This window comes from Echinops telfairi, unplaced genomic scaffold, assembly GCF_000313985.2.
Source record: "Echinops telfairi isolate 266 unplaced genomic scaffold, ASM31398v2 ScPeMD7_7468;HRSCAF=8506_0, whole genome shotgun sequence".
NCBI lineage: Eukaryota > Metazoa > Chordata > Mammalia > Afrosoricida > Tenrecidae > Echinops > Echinops telfairi.
Genome location: NW_022111369.1, coordinates 67,492,585 through 67,506,409, shown reverse-complemented (window position 1 = coordinate 67,506,409; position 13,825 = coordinate 67,492,585).

The window sequence follows — 13,825 nt, the reverse complement described above, 5'->3', positions numbered from 1 at the left end:
GGGAAGCGAATGAAAACTGACTCACCCATGATCCTCTGTGGTTCCTTAATGACCTGTTGTGGCTGAGAGCTCTGTGCTGCTCCCCATAAGAGGGAACAAAACTGGGACTTGTTGACACGCCAGGGTGAAGGGAGCTTTGCGGAATAGCAAACATTCTTCTCTGGCTTTATGACTCCTGTGATTAGGCTAATGCCGGGAGAGTGAACAGGGACATGAGGTGTACCAAGACCACCAAGAAGCCTATTTGCTTATGCATTCATAGTTTTGATTCCAACTTCAATAATAAAATTGCATTAAAAACCTAGCTGTCAGAGAGGTGAGATGTATTTCATTTCTTTCTAGGTAACTAATATTCTCCTTTGTAGGGGACATAAACATATTTCGCACCCACTCACCCTTTCTCTTTTTAGTCAGGGAACGTTTTAGAAAAGAAAGCTAAATGGCTCATATCTGGAATTTATATGCTTCTAAGGGAGCCCTGGCGGCATAGTGGGTTGGGCTTTGGGGCTACTAACCTCAAGGTCAGTAGTCTGAAACCACCAGCTGCTCCTCACCAAATAGATGAGGCTTTCTACTTCCCCAAAGAGTTACAGTCTCTTTGAGAATGATGAGGGCAATGAATGTACCACTGTGCTTTACACAATTGATGAACGTATGGATTGTGATAAGAGTTGTATGAGCCCCTAATAAAATGATTAAAAAAAAGAAGAAATGCAAATAATAAAAGAAATAGCTATGAGACGAAGACATACTATGAAACAGGAAAAATTTACATACCACATAATGTTCCCTACTTTTATCTTCTTTTTGAAAATGAATCAGAAAAAATTTTTTTAAAAAGTAAAAAAACCCAACAAAACAAAAGAAAAAAAGAAAATGAATCAGAAGAAGAAAAATATTATTAAGAAAATGATAATTTCATATTAAATTATTTCAGTAAGAAAAAAAAAAGAGTTACAGTCTCAGAAGCTCATGGGGGCAGGTCTAGAGTAAATCTTTATGGGAACAGAAAAACTTATCTTTCTCAGAGCAGCTGGTGGGTTCAAACTGCTGACCTTGCAGGCTCTTTCCATTCTGTATCATTTATTTTCTTGATGATCTACAATTTTGAGGCTATACACGGCAGAACATACACCAATTCAATAATTTCAACAAGGACGATTTCCTGACTTTGATGACCTTCTTCCAGTTGTGCAACCATTCTCCTCCTCCTTTTCTGAGTGTCACGGGTTCTTGAAGGTTCCTTTTTCATAATGACCGGGTCTTTCTTCTGATGCATCCCCAGGCCTTCAGCTTGTTAACTGTTTGACTACTCAGAGACTCTGCATTTTCATGTAAGGGAAACACTTCTTAGGATTCAGGCGGATCATACTGGGTGCTTTTGTGATGGCTTCCAAGGGTTGCTGGATCTGTAGTAGAATTAGACCTGTTGATTCCAGTGGACCGTGACATACACTAGGCATGCAACGTATGCTTGGTGATGGAATGCAAGAATGACAGAGTCTCCTGTCAATTGCTCAAGCCATCTGTGGCTCCTTTCATTCACCAAATTAATTTCCATCAAGGTTTTTAAAAAATGTGTGTGCTTCTCAAAATCAGTTCAGCCCCTGCAGTTCTATCTTCTCCATCTTTTCTTCTTATTTCTGAGAGCTGAAACCTTCTTTTCTTATCTTGTAAGTTTCCTTCATATTGGTCACAAGGCTGGGCAAATTGAATTTCATGAATTATGATTTGGAATAAAGTCAAGCATCTGGAAGAAAAGTTGAGCAGTAACATGATCTGTGCTTGATATTGATAGAATTCTGGTGTGTCTGTGTCAAGGGAAGTCAGGACTTTCGAATTCACAATAATCTGGAATGGTGGCAATGGCTAGGTTTTGAATAACGACAATCTGAATGAATTTCGGAGGCAGGAAAAGGTGGATGTTTGAACTAGTTGCTGTAATTAGGTTCTGCTGGTGAGTTTGGAGAAGCCCTTACTCACGTCAGATGACTGCTTATGAAGTTTAGGAAAGAACTTATGGTCCTAGTGTCCTTCTAATCTAACTGGTTTCTGTAGCAGAAGCAAGCATCATTTCAGCGATCACGTCACACAAAACCTTAATGACTGAACACAATGAGGTTCTCTTTACTTTTTTCCAACTTTGTAAGGAAGGCCCTCTACCCAGTAGCCTTGTGACTAGCCTCCTCTGGTTCTAGCCTTGCAAAATCTGGAACTATCCATCTTTCATATTTCATTACTCCATGGTCATGGTGAGTTTTTAGTTCTGTCTCTGAGAACTTCCACTGCCATCTCCTGCTCTCCCCGCAACCTTCTTTCAAGCAAGTATGAACAACACTGGCTTCCTGGTGTTTTTGTACATCCACAGTCTTTCTGATTTCAAACCAGTCCCCTCTTTCTGCAATAGTCTTCTGTCTCTAACTCTCTGAAGTTTATGTGACAGGGATAAAGGTGGCTGATGAGCAGAAGGAGACACAAATCCACATTACTTTTAAAATATCCAGCTGAAGTGCCCCAGTTAGGGAAAATACCTAAACGAATCTGAGGCTCTCAGGTATGACTTCGTACCTTGGTGGTTACTATTTTGGGTGGTGACAATGAAACCCATGATAAACAGATGTCAACATCTATGTGGAAAAAAAAGATCTAACCTTGTTCTTCTGTGAGAATCTCCAACTTAAGAACCGATGACCCACAAAAGAGAGTTGCATGTTCGGTCGGTCGAGTTTTTATTATACAGAAGTGGGGTCTGGTCATCGAGGGCAAGAGTGGTAGCCACATGACTTCAAAGGAGAGTTTGAGTCCAAGAAGGATAGCAATTGAGATATGATTAGATTTTACAGGGCGAATATGACAATATGTAATGCAATCATTGAATTCTCCCGGACCTCAAAATTAAAATGAACAACCATTCTTGTAATCATCTTCTGGACAGATGGCCTTTGCTGAGGATGCATGGTACGTAAAGCACCACATTGTTTTTTCTAATTGTGTCAATGACTCTGTGTCATTGAATAATCATATTTCAATGACTATCACATTTCCTATATTTGACAAATGAGGTAGCTGGGCTTGAGAAGTGGTTAAGTAATTTGCCCAGGGCAAGTAAGATAATGTTGACCAGACTGCTTGTAAATCTGAGGAGTTTACCACAAAATTGTTCAGTGTTTTCTGTTCCTGCCTATATCATTCTGGATGGTTACAAAGTATGCTAGCCAATATTTAAATTAACATCATAAATTATTTAATCAAGCTACAGATTCTTATATTTAACTATTTTTTTTGTTGTGAAAAATGTAATTGAGATCTTTATACCTGTTATTGTAATATTCCTCCACACCAAATTTGCCAATACAATAACTTCTTAAGGGTGCCCTGGCAGCATATCCGCTGGGCTGGTAGAGAGGGTGACTGTAGGCAGGGTACCTGTAGATGTCTTTAGGTCTCAAGTTTGATTCTGGCTGGAAGGAGCTGCCTAACACCGTTTTATCTTGGGAGAAAGATGGGACTTTCTACCCCCATGAAGAGTTACAGTCTTGGAAACTGACAGGGACAGTTCTACCCTGTCCTATAAGGTCATGAGGAGTTGGCATCAACTCCATGGCAGTGAGTTTCTTGGTGGCATAGTGGGTTATGAGTCTAGCTGTTAACCACAAGGTCAGCAGTTAGAATCCACCAGCCACTCCTCAAGAGAAGAGTGAGGTTTTTGTGTTCTCAAAGATGTACAGTCTCAGAAAGGGTCCATTTGATGCTGTCATTGAGGCTTGCTATGAGTCAGAATCAAGGAGATGGCAGTGAGTTTTTGAGATAACTTCTTAGCTACTACTTCAGTAGAAGGTTTCATTTTATATATATAAAACACCAGAGTTCACAGATCTAGAAGAATGTGCATCGAGTTTTGAAGATTTTACCTAGGGACTCTTATACTAAAGTCACTAAATGGAATGGTTTTTGAAGCACCTCCTTTTGGTGACATATATTTTTAAAGATTCTCAAAGGTATTAAAACATCAACTTTGAAAGTGAATCTGACCTTTTAAAAGATAGTCCCAAAGTCTTCAGATCAAAATTATTTCAACAAAGTGATTAAAAATAAATAATAACCTCTTGAGTATCTTTAAAAGGGACTAGATTCCCCTTTTCCTTTTTTTTCTTTTCCCTTTGAGACTGGCGGGTGCAAAAAGAGATTTTTCAGAAAAGGATAGAGAAATGTCAGTGGACTAGTATATGACTTCCCAAAGTGATTGCTTTGAATCAGAAAACTTACACAAACTCAGATGCTTGATTAAAAAAAATCTTTTTCATTAGCCAATTGTTATGTCTAAAGTTTTCAAGTCATTTTTTCCATTATGGGTTATTATGAGCAATTGCTGGCAGAGAGGCCTGCTAGATTTTGGAATCCATGTTCTTTCTGAGAAGTTTCTGGGCGATGCAAACTCACCTGCTAACTGAACGGCTGGCAGTTCGAGTCCACCAAGAGATGCTTCAGAAGGACAACCTGGTGATCTTCTTCCAAAACAGACTTGGGAGCACAATTCTACACTGACACGCATCAGGATCAACTGGTTTGGTCCTGGTTTAAACCTTTCAGGGTTACAGCCTTTGGTCTGTTGACTTTCATTGGAACAATGCAGATTATTAAAGCAGTACTTATTGCCAATCAACTTTCTAAAATTCCATTTGGACCTTTCACATGTTTCCCCCGAGACTCGCACCAGATTAATGTATATCACACCCCAGGACTAGTTTGTGTATCACTCCAATAACACACATATTTTTGCCTTCAGAAACACTCAACACTTCACCTCAGCACCCTCTCCCGGGAATCCTCACAGGAATGTCTGAGGACAGAGATTTGGGCTGGTTTTGTATGGCCCTGGCCAAGCCATGGTCCTTCTGATTCACTACGGCTCTGAGCGAGTGAGGAGAACATTTGGAAGATATTTTCTGTCACAACAGCTAGCACCAAGTAAGCATCTAGGTCATCTTTCTTGAACGATTGGCTTGTGCTTTGGCATCGGCACAGATTATGAGAATTTTTCATTTCTTTTAGTCCTGCTGCTGCGATTCCTTCAGACTTGGAGTCTCTAGAATTTGCACGGCTGAAAAAAAAAACAAAAAATGTTTGAACCAGTTGTTGTGGAGAAAGCGATCAATGCCTGGTAACGACTATTTTGAAAGGCCTCTCCTGGCAACTCTCGAAGGTGCGTTGTGTGAGAGTGAAAAGTTGAGGCTCCGGGAGGGTCAAGGCTGATTTCACCCTGTACGTGAACTAGCAAATAGGAAGAGTCGGACGTAGAAGCTAAACTTTTAAATTCTTATATTACATCGTTGCCCAGTGAATAAAAACCCCAAGCCCAACAAACTGCCATCAAGTGGATGCTGCCTCACAGTGACCCTACAGAACAGTGTCGACCCGCCCCTGTGAGTTTCTGAGGCTGTAACTCTGTGCTGGAGAAGAAAGCCTCCCTCGCCTCTCTCCCTCTGAGAGGCTGGGGGATTCAAACCTCGGACTTTGCGGTTAGTCCAATGAGGACGTCTGTTTTATGTCAATTCCTTTACTGAGCGTTCTAAGGACTCTATCTGAGTCACTGTAAATGAACTATGTTCAGTCAACAGATTTGTGTAACTACAGCTTCATGTGAATGTGTCCAGGTAAACAAGCATTTTACAAAGTTAGGACAAGTCTGGGTAATCAGTAAGTATAACTCAACGAAGTAGGATCATGCATTTTGATTTCAGTTGCATGGTGACCTTTTGGGGGAAGAACGACAGTTCTTCTAATCATTCCTGAAAGGAAGGGAGCACCCAAAGGGATTGCTTAAACATGATGAGTGTGTGTGTCTTTCTCTTGGAGAGCCTGGCCTGTTTCCCTTTGTCTTTTGATATCACTGGCTTCCCCAGAGGACTTTGACGCTGACAGAGAAAGACCAAAGGACCCTTTGTGACTTCATCCAAATGTCATAACAAAAGTAGGGCTTAGCATTGCTCCTGGGGGATTGACTTTCAAGCAGGAACTGGGTTGTTTTGGAAACTTAGCTAATGACATTGTGATTATTTCTCATGAGTGATTAGGTTGATAGATCAATCCCACTTGCATTTAGTGTAATCCCTTCAGGCGTGAGAGGTGAGCCCATCACTACCATGAAGCTGTGTGGCTCGAAGGCTTGGCTGAAGCTTTCTTCTCTGCAAAAAAGAATGTGACATCTGCCTCTGTCACTTTTACATTTGGCTGTAAATCCCCCACTCCATGCCTGTCATGTTTGCTTATAAATATGCCCAAGATTTAAAAAAAATTTATTATCATTTTATTAGGGGCTCATACAACTCTTATCACAATCCATACATACATCACTTGTGTCAAGCAAATTTGTATATTCATTGCCCTTATCATTCTCAAAACAGTTGCCCTCCACCTAAACCCCTGGCATCAGCTCCTCATTTTTTCCCTCCCTCCCTGACTCCCCCTCCCTCATGAGACCTTGATAATTTATAAATTATTATTTTGTCATATCTTGCCCTGTCCAACGTCTCCCTTCACCCACTTTGCTGTTGTCTGTCCCCCAGGGAGGAGGTCACATGTAGATCCTTATAATCGGTTCCCCCTTTCCAACCCACCCTTCATCTACCCTCCCAGTATCGCCACTCTCACCACAGGTCCTGAGGGGTTCATCTGTCCTGGATTCCCTGTGTTTCCAGTTCCTAGCTGTACCAGTGTACATCCTCTGGTCTAGCCGGATTTGTAAGGTAGAATTGGGATCATGATAGTTGTGGGGAGGAAGCATTTAGTCACTAGAGGAAAGTTGTATGTTTCATCGTTGCTACATCACACTAATATGCCCAAGATTTTGAAGCACTTCTTATCCCCCGACTATGAATAGATTTTTGAAAAATTTGAGAGTACATTTGCAAATAAAAAATGACATTTGTTGAAGTCCAGGCAAGAGACAAACATGAGAGGCATTGTGATCTGTCCGATTTACACGTTGCAATGGTGCCCTGCAGACGGTAGGCCTGCGATCAGTGCTTACTGACCATTGAATGACTGGTGCACATTTGGAAATAAGCAGTGGACCCTCTGCGGTCAGAAATCACCGCAGAAGAATGTTTCCACAGAACTCGCCTGGACACAACCGTATTTTCTTGACCTTCTTATGCCTCCACTGATGTGTTTTGACCGATCCTAAAAAATGCTTGTTCGAAAGGAGACGCCTCTAATTTTAAAAACATGATTTTCCTCCTCCTCCTCCTCCTTTTTTTCGTTGCCGTTTCCTAACACTTCCCAAAGGCCAAGGGGGTCGATAAACAATTTCCTCCCGGTGCTGCCACACGGAGCACACTCCGGCAGCAGCGGCAAGTGTGCACTGAGAAGATAAACATGCCAGGTTGTATCTACTTGCACGGCGATGTTTTTTGGTGTCTGAACTTGACCCTTCGCCGTTCATATGAAAAGCAGGCTTTGGCGTTAATGAATTAAAAACTCCGAAGTTGTGCCGGCTGGAAATGACCAGCCTTCCCAGGAGGCTGCATTTCTGCGAGGGGTTTGAAGTTCACTTTGATTTTGTAATCTTGGCTCAACTGCTTCTCTTTGTTGTTTTCTCCTGGAACCAGCTCATCCCCACTCCAGCCGTTTCAAGCCCCTTAGGAGGCCTTGCTCCATGAACACGCAACACTCATTCTTCTGTCTGGGCTGATTGACTCCTACAGGGACGTATGCCAGTGCTTGACTTCACTCTGTGACCTGTGGGGCTCCTCCCGCTCAGAGATTCAGGGACACTCCAGAGAGAGCTGCAGTTAGCAGGTGATCTTTAGTAGTAATAATAAACAGTCCTCACACAGAGCGTTTCAAGTGCAATATTCTGTTAGCTGATTATCTTTTTTGTTGTTGCTGTTCCTTCTAATGAGTACTGCTGGTGACTGAGAGCCGTTCCGAAACACTCACTGCGCCTTCTTTCCCTGGGAGGCTGTGGAAAGTCAAGTGTGAGATGATGGGGGACAGGGGAGAGCCTGATTTCACAATCCTTGTATCTGGGGCGAAGCTGAGAAGGCCCTCCGTAAACTTAGTATACAGAGTAAAACCAGCGGTTCTCAACCTGGGGGTCATGCCCCCTTTGGGGGTCGAACGACCCTTTCACAGGGGTCGCCCGATTCATAACAGTAGCAAAATGACAGTGATGAAGTAGCAACAAAAGTAATTTTATGGTTGGGGGTCACCACCACATGAGGAACTGTATGAAAGGGTGCAGCATTAGGAAGGTTGAGAAGCACTGAGTTAAAGGAAGACGTCTTAATTCCAGGCTCCCTTTTTAACCCACGAAAGCAGACAGGCCAAGGCGTCCCGTTGGCCCAGTGGTTCCAGGTTGGGCTGCAATCCGCAGTGTCGACTGTTCTAGGACACCAGCTGCTCCTATAGAGAAAGGCGGAAGAGGAGGCTCTCTGCTCCTATGAAGAGCCACAGTTCCACAAACCCCCAGCGGCAGCTCTGCCCTGTCCTCGAAGGGCACTAAGAGTTGCAATCAATTCAACGGCAGTGAGTTTGGTTTGGAAACCAGAACTTTAAAAACCCACAAGAGGAAACAAGGCAAAACCTTCAAAGGCAGGGTTTTTTGATTGCCTGATTTGGTGAATAACCTCCAACTTGTCTTTATTCACAATCACACATTCCTAATTCCGATGTTTCCCAAAGAACCCCTCCTATCTCTACATATTAGCATGAAGCCTCTTGGCTTTATAATTCCAACGTTCCTTATCTTCTTTTTGCCAAAATCATCACTGACATCAATGTGTTGGTTTCATTATTATTATTATTTAAACGTATCTGAAGTTTCTAGAAAAACGCTTTGAGGATTCTGTTTCTCTTTGTGGTAGCAGACACAGTCCAGAGGGTGCCCATTCACGCATTGATCCTTGACCAACAAACGCAGGTCTTCAGGCCTGATGTTTGCACTCTGTTTTGACCAAATTGCTGGGTGAGCTCTTGACAAGATCACAGTGTCCTCTATCTCCTGATTCGCATCTGGAGAACCTTGGCAGCTGGGACGGAGCCATAGGAGGGCAACAGGCTGCTATTTAAATGGAGGAAAGGCACTCCTTGGCTGATAAGCAGGAGGAGTGATAAGTCGCCAATAGCCCTTCACCGTAGGAATTCCCAGCGCAGGTTCTGCCATGAACCCCGGGCCAACATCTGATGAACTTTTACTTTTCACATTATCAAATGAGGGCAGCGATAGGGGCAAAGCACCACCCACAGGTGGTCTGGCTTGGGTACCTGTCAGTTGGCTGCCAGATAATCTGCAGACCACAGTGTCCTTTGCTGACGTACGCAGCACCAGAGCCACCCAGCAACAGGAAATGTTAAGTCCAGAAGGCTTCTAGGAAAAGGCATTGCCAGGCCCCAGTGGAAGATTTTCACCTTGAGAAAAGCCAAAACCAAACTCACTGCCATGGAGTCCATGCTGACCCTGGTGACCCTACAGAACAGGGTACAACTGCCCCTGTGGGTTTCAGAGGCTGGGCCTCTTTCCAGGAGTAGAAAGCTCTGTCTGTCTCCTGTGGAGCAGCTGGGACTTCAAACTGCTGGCAGTGCAGGGAGCAGGCCAACGTGCAACCTGCACTACCAGGGCTTTAGAGCTGTCAAAAGCCTTGTGCATGTGTGATTTCCCCCCTTTCAGCATAGGGGTTCTATACTGTGGGTTTGGTAAAAGAATAACATTCTAGGATGACTATGAAGCTTCCTCAGGCAGGGAAGGTATGCTGAATGGGTGGGTGACCCACTTCAGATTTAAGCTATGCCTTTGTGACTTTACCTCATGCTGTCTTTGCAAGAACCTTCCTTGCCAAGGTGTAGAGCTTCTAGCCCAGGGCCTGGCATGGAACCCAAACCAAACCTGTTGTCACTGAGTTGATGCTTCACTCACAATAACCCGATAGGGCCGAGTAGAATTGCCCAACAGGGTTTCCCAGCCTGTCAGCTCCATGGATCTCTGGTGGCCTAGTGGGTTATAGATTGGGCTACAAAGCACAGGGTCAGCAGTTGAAACCACCAGCTGCTTTGCAAGAGAGAGATGAGGATTTCTCCTCCCATAAAGATTTACAGCTTCAGAAACCTAAAGGGGGCAATTCCGTCCTGTTCTCTCGGGTTGTTATGAGTTAGAATTGACTCGATGGCAGTGAGAATCTTTTGTCATGTCTTTCTACGGTAGAGTGACTGGAGGGATTAAACCGCCAATCTTTTGGTTATCAGCCCAATTTTTGACTCACGGAACCACTGGGGGTCCTATCTGGCCTATATCAACAGGCCCAAACCAACCCCACTACCATCAAGTGGATTCTGACTGACAGCAACTCTATAGGACAGAGGAGAACTGCGCCTCGAAGTGCCCAAAATCACAAGTATTTACAGGAGCAGGTAACCCCGTGTTCTCCCACAGAGTGACGGATGGGTTTGAATCATCTACCTTGCAGTTAGCAGACCAATGCTTAGCATATTGAGCCGCCAGATCCCTGTACCTGTCTTAAGCTCCCTGCCACTGAATCTATTCTGACTCATAGCGACCCGAGGGACAGAGTAGAACTGTCCCCTTAGGTTTCCGAGGTTGAAAATGTTTAAGGGAGTAGAACACCTTCTCCTCCTGCAGAATTACAGGTAGGTTCTGACAGTCGACCCGGCAGTTAGTAGCTCATTTGTAACCCACTCTGCCACCTGAGCTTCTTGCTGTAGCAGTGATTGAATCTTTTTTTTTTATAAATGAAAGACTAGAGCTATACTTTATGGAGTCCATGTCTGGTTCTTCTCAGGAGTGTCTGTTTGGGATTAGATTGCTCCGATGGGTCAATAATAACACAGTGACTGTGAAGTCCCACTGCAGACAGATACATATGGTTGATGACTATGTAAGCATGTTCCCAACGGCTGTTGTTATTAGGTGTTGTTGAGTTGGTTGTGATCCCTGGTACAACAGAATGGGATGCTGCCCGGTCCTGCACCCTACTCACTGTCATTGCTATGTTTAAACCCATTGTTGCCACCACACCGTCAATCCAGTGGCCACTGTGTCAATGGATGCTGTGTGTCACAAGGAGCCTGGGGAATGCAAGCACGCTGCCATTGACTGCTAGTCTAAAGGTTGGCAGTTCAAACACGAGTAGCTCCATGGAAGAAAGGCCTGGTGAATGGGTTCTGTTGAGATTACAGCCAAGAAAACCCCATGCAGTAATGATGCTCTGTAACACGTGGAGTCTCCATAAATTCAGGACTGACTGGTAGACAGCTAGCAACAACAACAACAAGATGTGAAGCACTGTGCTAAAGACAACGAGGAACACTTTCGCTATGTGGTCCCTATCTTCAAAGAGTTTGTAATCTAGTTGGGGAGACAAGACTACAACAATAGTGTTTTTACAGGATTCATATGCTATTACCACAAAAATAGCACAGGACTGGGCAAAGCCTCATTCTGTTGTACATGTGGTGCCCATGAATCTGAACCCACCGAAGGCCACGAATGATATGAGGAGTGTTAAATTGAGCGAGACTCTGACAGTTTAGGGGAAATTACTTTCATGATCTGGTTTTATTCAACTTCAAATGGTATTAAGCAGACTCATAGAGTCTAGGAAAAAACGGGAACTCTCAGACATCTTTGATACTAGCTAGTCTAACGCTTCCATTTTTTTAAAGCCGAGAATGCTGAGCATTTAAGAGTTTTATCCAAGTTCACACTAAAGTGTAAATGTTCATGTGTTTCATAGGGTTTTGCTTAAAAAGTAGGATCGAGCTCTGGTTCATGCCGTGAGTTTGCTCTATTTCTAAATAACCCTCTATTGCATGGGTTCTAAGGCAGATCCAACTTATACTGAAGTCTACTCCCAAGCAAATATGTTAATGTTAACTGTCACTGTGCTATTGTGTTTTCTTTTTATATAGCTCTTTAGGATTATGTCATCTGACATTTAATGGTTAACATTTCTCAAGCCCTGTGCTTTGCATGCACCACCCGCACTGTATCCTCAGAACCCCACTCTGGGACAGACATTAAGGCTTAGGGAACAGAAGCCACTTGTCCAAGGGCTCAGAAGGAGCTCTCATGGCTTAGTGCATTAGCTGTCAACCTTAAGTTCGGCAGTTCAAAGTTACCAGTCACTCCTGGAAGAAAAATGAAGCGTTCTGCTCCTGTGACAATATACAGTCTTGGAAACCCAGAAGGGCAGTTCTACTCTGTCCTATAAGGTCACCATGAGTCAGAATCCATTCAATGGTAGTGAGTTTGGCTTGGGTTTTTTTGGATGAAGCTTTCTCCTCCTGTCCAGCGGTATGGAAAACCCAAAGGGGCAGTTCTACTTTATCCTCTAAGTCGCTATGAGTCGGAATCAACTCAATAGCAGTGAGTGTGCAAGGGCTCGGTGACAGCAACTCCTAGAGCCGTGATGGAAACCCAAGAATTTGGTCTTCAGAGGTTGCATTCATAACTGCAGCTTTATACCACCTGCATGCTTTAAATGCCAGGATTCCCAAAGTTGGCCAGGCGAGCCCCACCCCACCTCACCTCTGATCTACTGGAGCATTCGCAGGGCTTGGCTGTATCTCTTAACCAGACTCTGCATCTTTGCGTCCTTTCTCTGTTTGCTTGCATCTTCTCAGTAAGGGAGAACGCTAGGGCTGCCTCGAACCAGTTGGTGATTTCAACATCATAATTCTCCAGCTGTGCTATTTCCTGCTATTATTTCTTGTCTTTTTGGGGATATATTTATCGTGAAAAAATATGTCCCAAAAGGGGCATAGGGAAGAAGCTACTGTATACATCCATTCCTGGGGTGAGGTCCAGGTAGTATGGCAGGAGCCAGACTAAACCCAGGGATACATATGGTAGCTAACTAAAAAGGAGGGTGATTAAAAAAAAAGACACGAGTAGCTGGGAGAACAGGGCACTAACCCACCCAAGGGGAGGGTGTTGTTTATATCCCCACAAGGGAAGAGGGACCAGACTCCAACCTGGTGCTCCAAGACAAGAACACAACACACTGACATGAAGCAGGGAACCATTAGAGAGGCCTGAGGGGTCGGCCCCATTACCAACTAAGTGGACAGTCCCCTTCCCCCCAGAAGAATTCATTTCAGAGGACAGCACTGAAGCTATATAGCTCAAGGAGAGGGACATGTCTCATCAGGGCACACAGGAGCAAACGAAGGGGGAGGGGGAAAGTGTGAAGCACATCCTGACCCACTAAGCCCTGAGGATGAATGACATTTCTGCTTAGAGCAGCCAATGCACAGAGAGGACCATAGGGCCTGCCCCACCATGAGACCCAACGTCCCTTACTGAACCATAGCGCTATTGGGGGACAACACTGGAGACATACTGTGGGATTTGTGCCTGATATGACCCCTCCACATCGAGGCAAAACACTAAGGACGTGCAACAGAACAGCAAGGGGAGCAGAGCAATGAAGTCCCCAGGGAATACCAAAAATAGACTGTGGGGACAGGGCGTGGTGTCCCATCTGACTGGACTGGAAAACACTCATAAAGGACAAGAAATAGACCTTGAACTATTTATATTTATAGGCTTTTCTTTTGGTTGTTATTGCCTTTTGTTGTTGGTGTAGCTATTATTTTATTTTCCATTGTTGCTTTGTTGTGATTGGTTTTGTGTTTGTGCATATTGTTGTTGCTGCATGTCTATCTGGATGGGATAGGCTGGATAAACAAGCCAGAAGAGAGAAAAACGGGATGACAGTTCTGGGGGATAAGGGAGAGGGGGAGGTGGGGGAAAGGAAGTGGGTGTTAACAAACCCAGGGACAAGGGAACAACAAGTGACTGAAAATC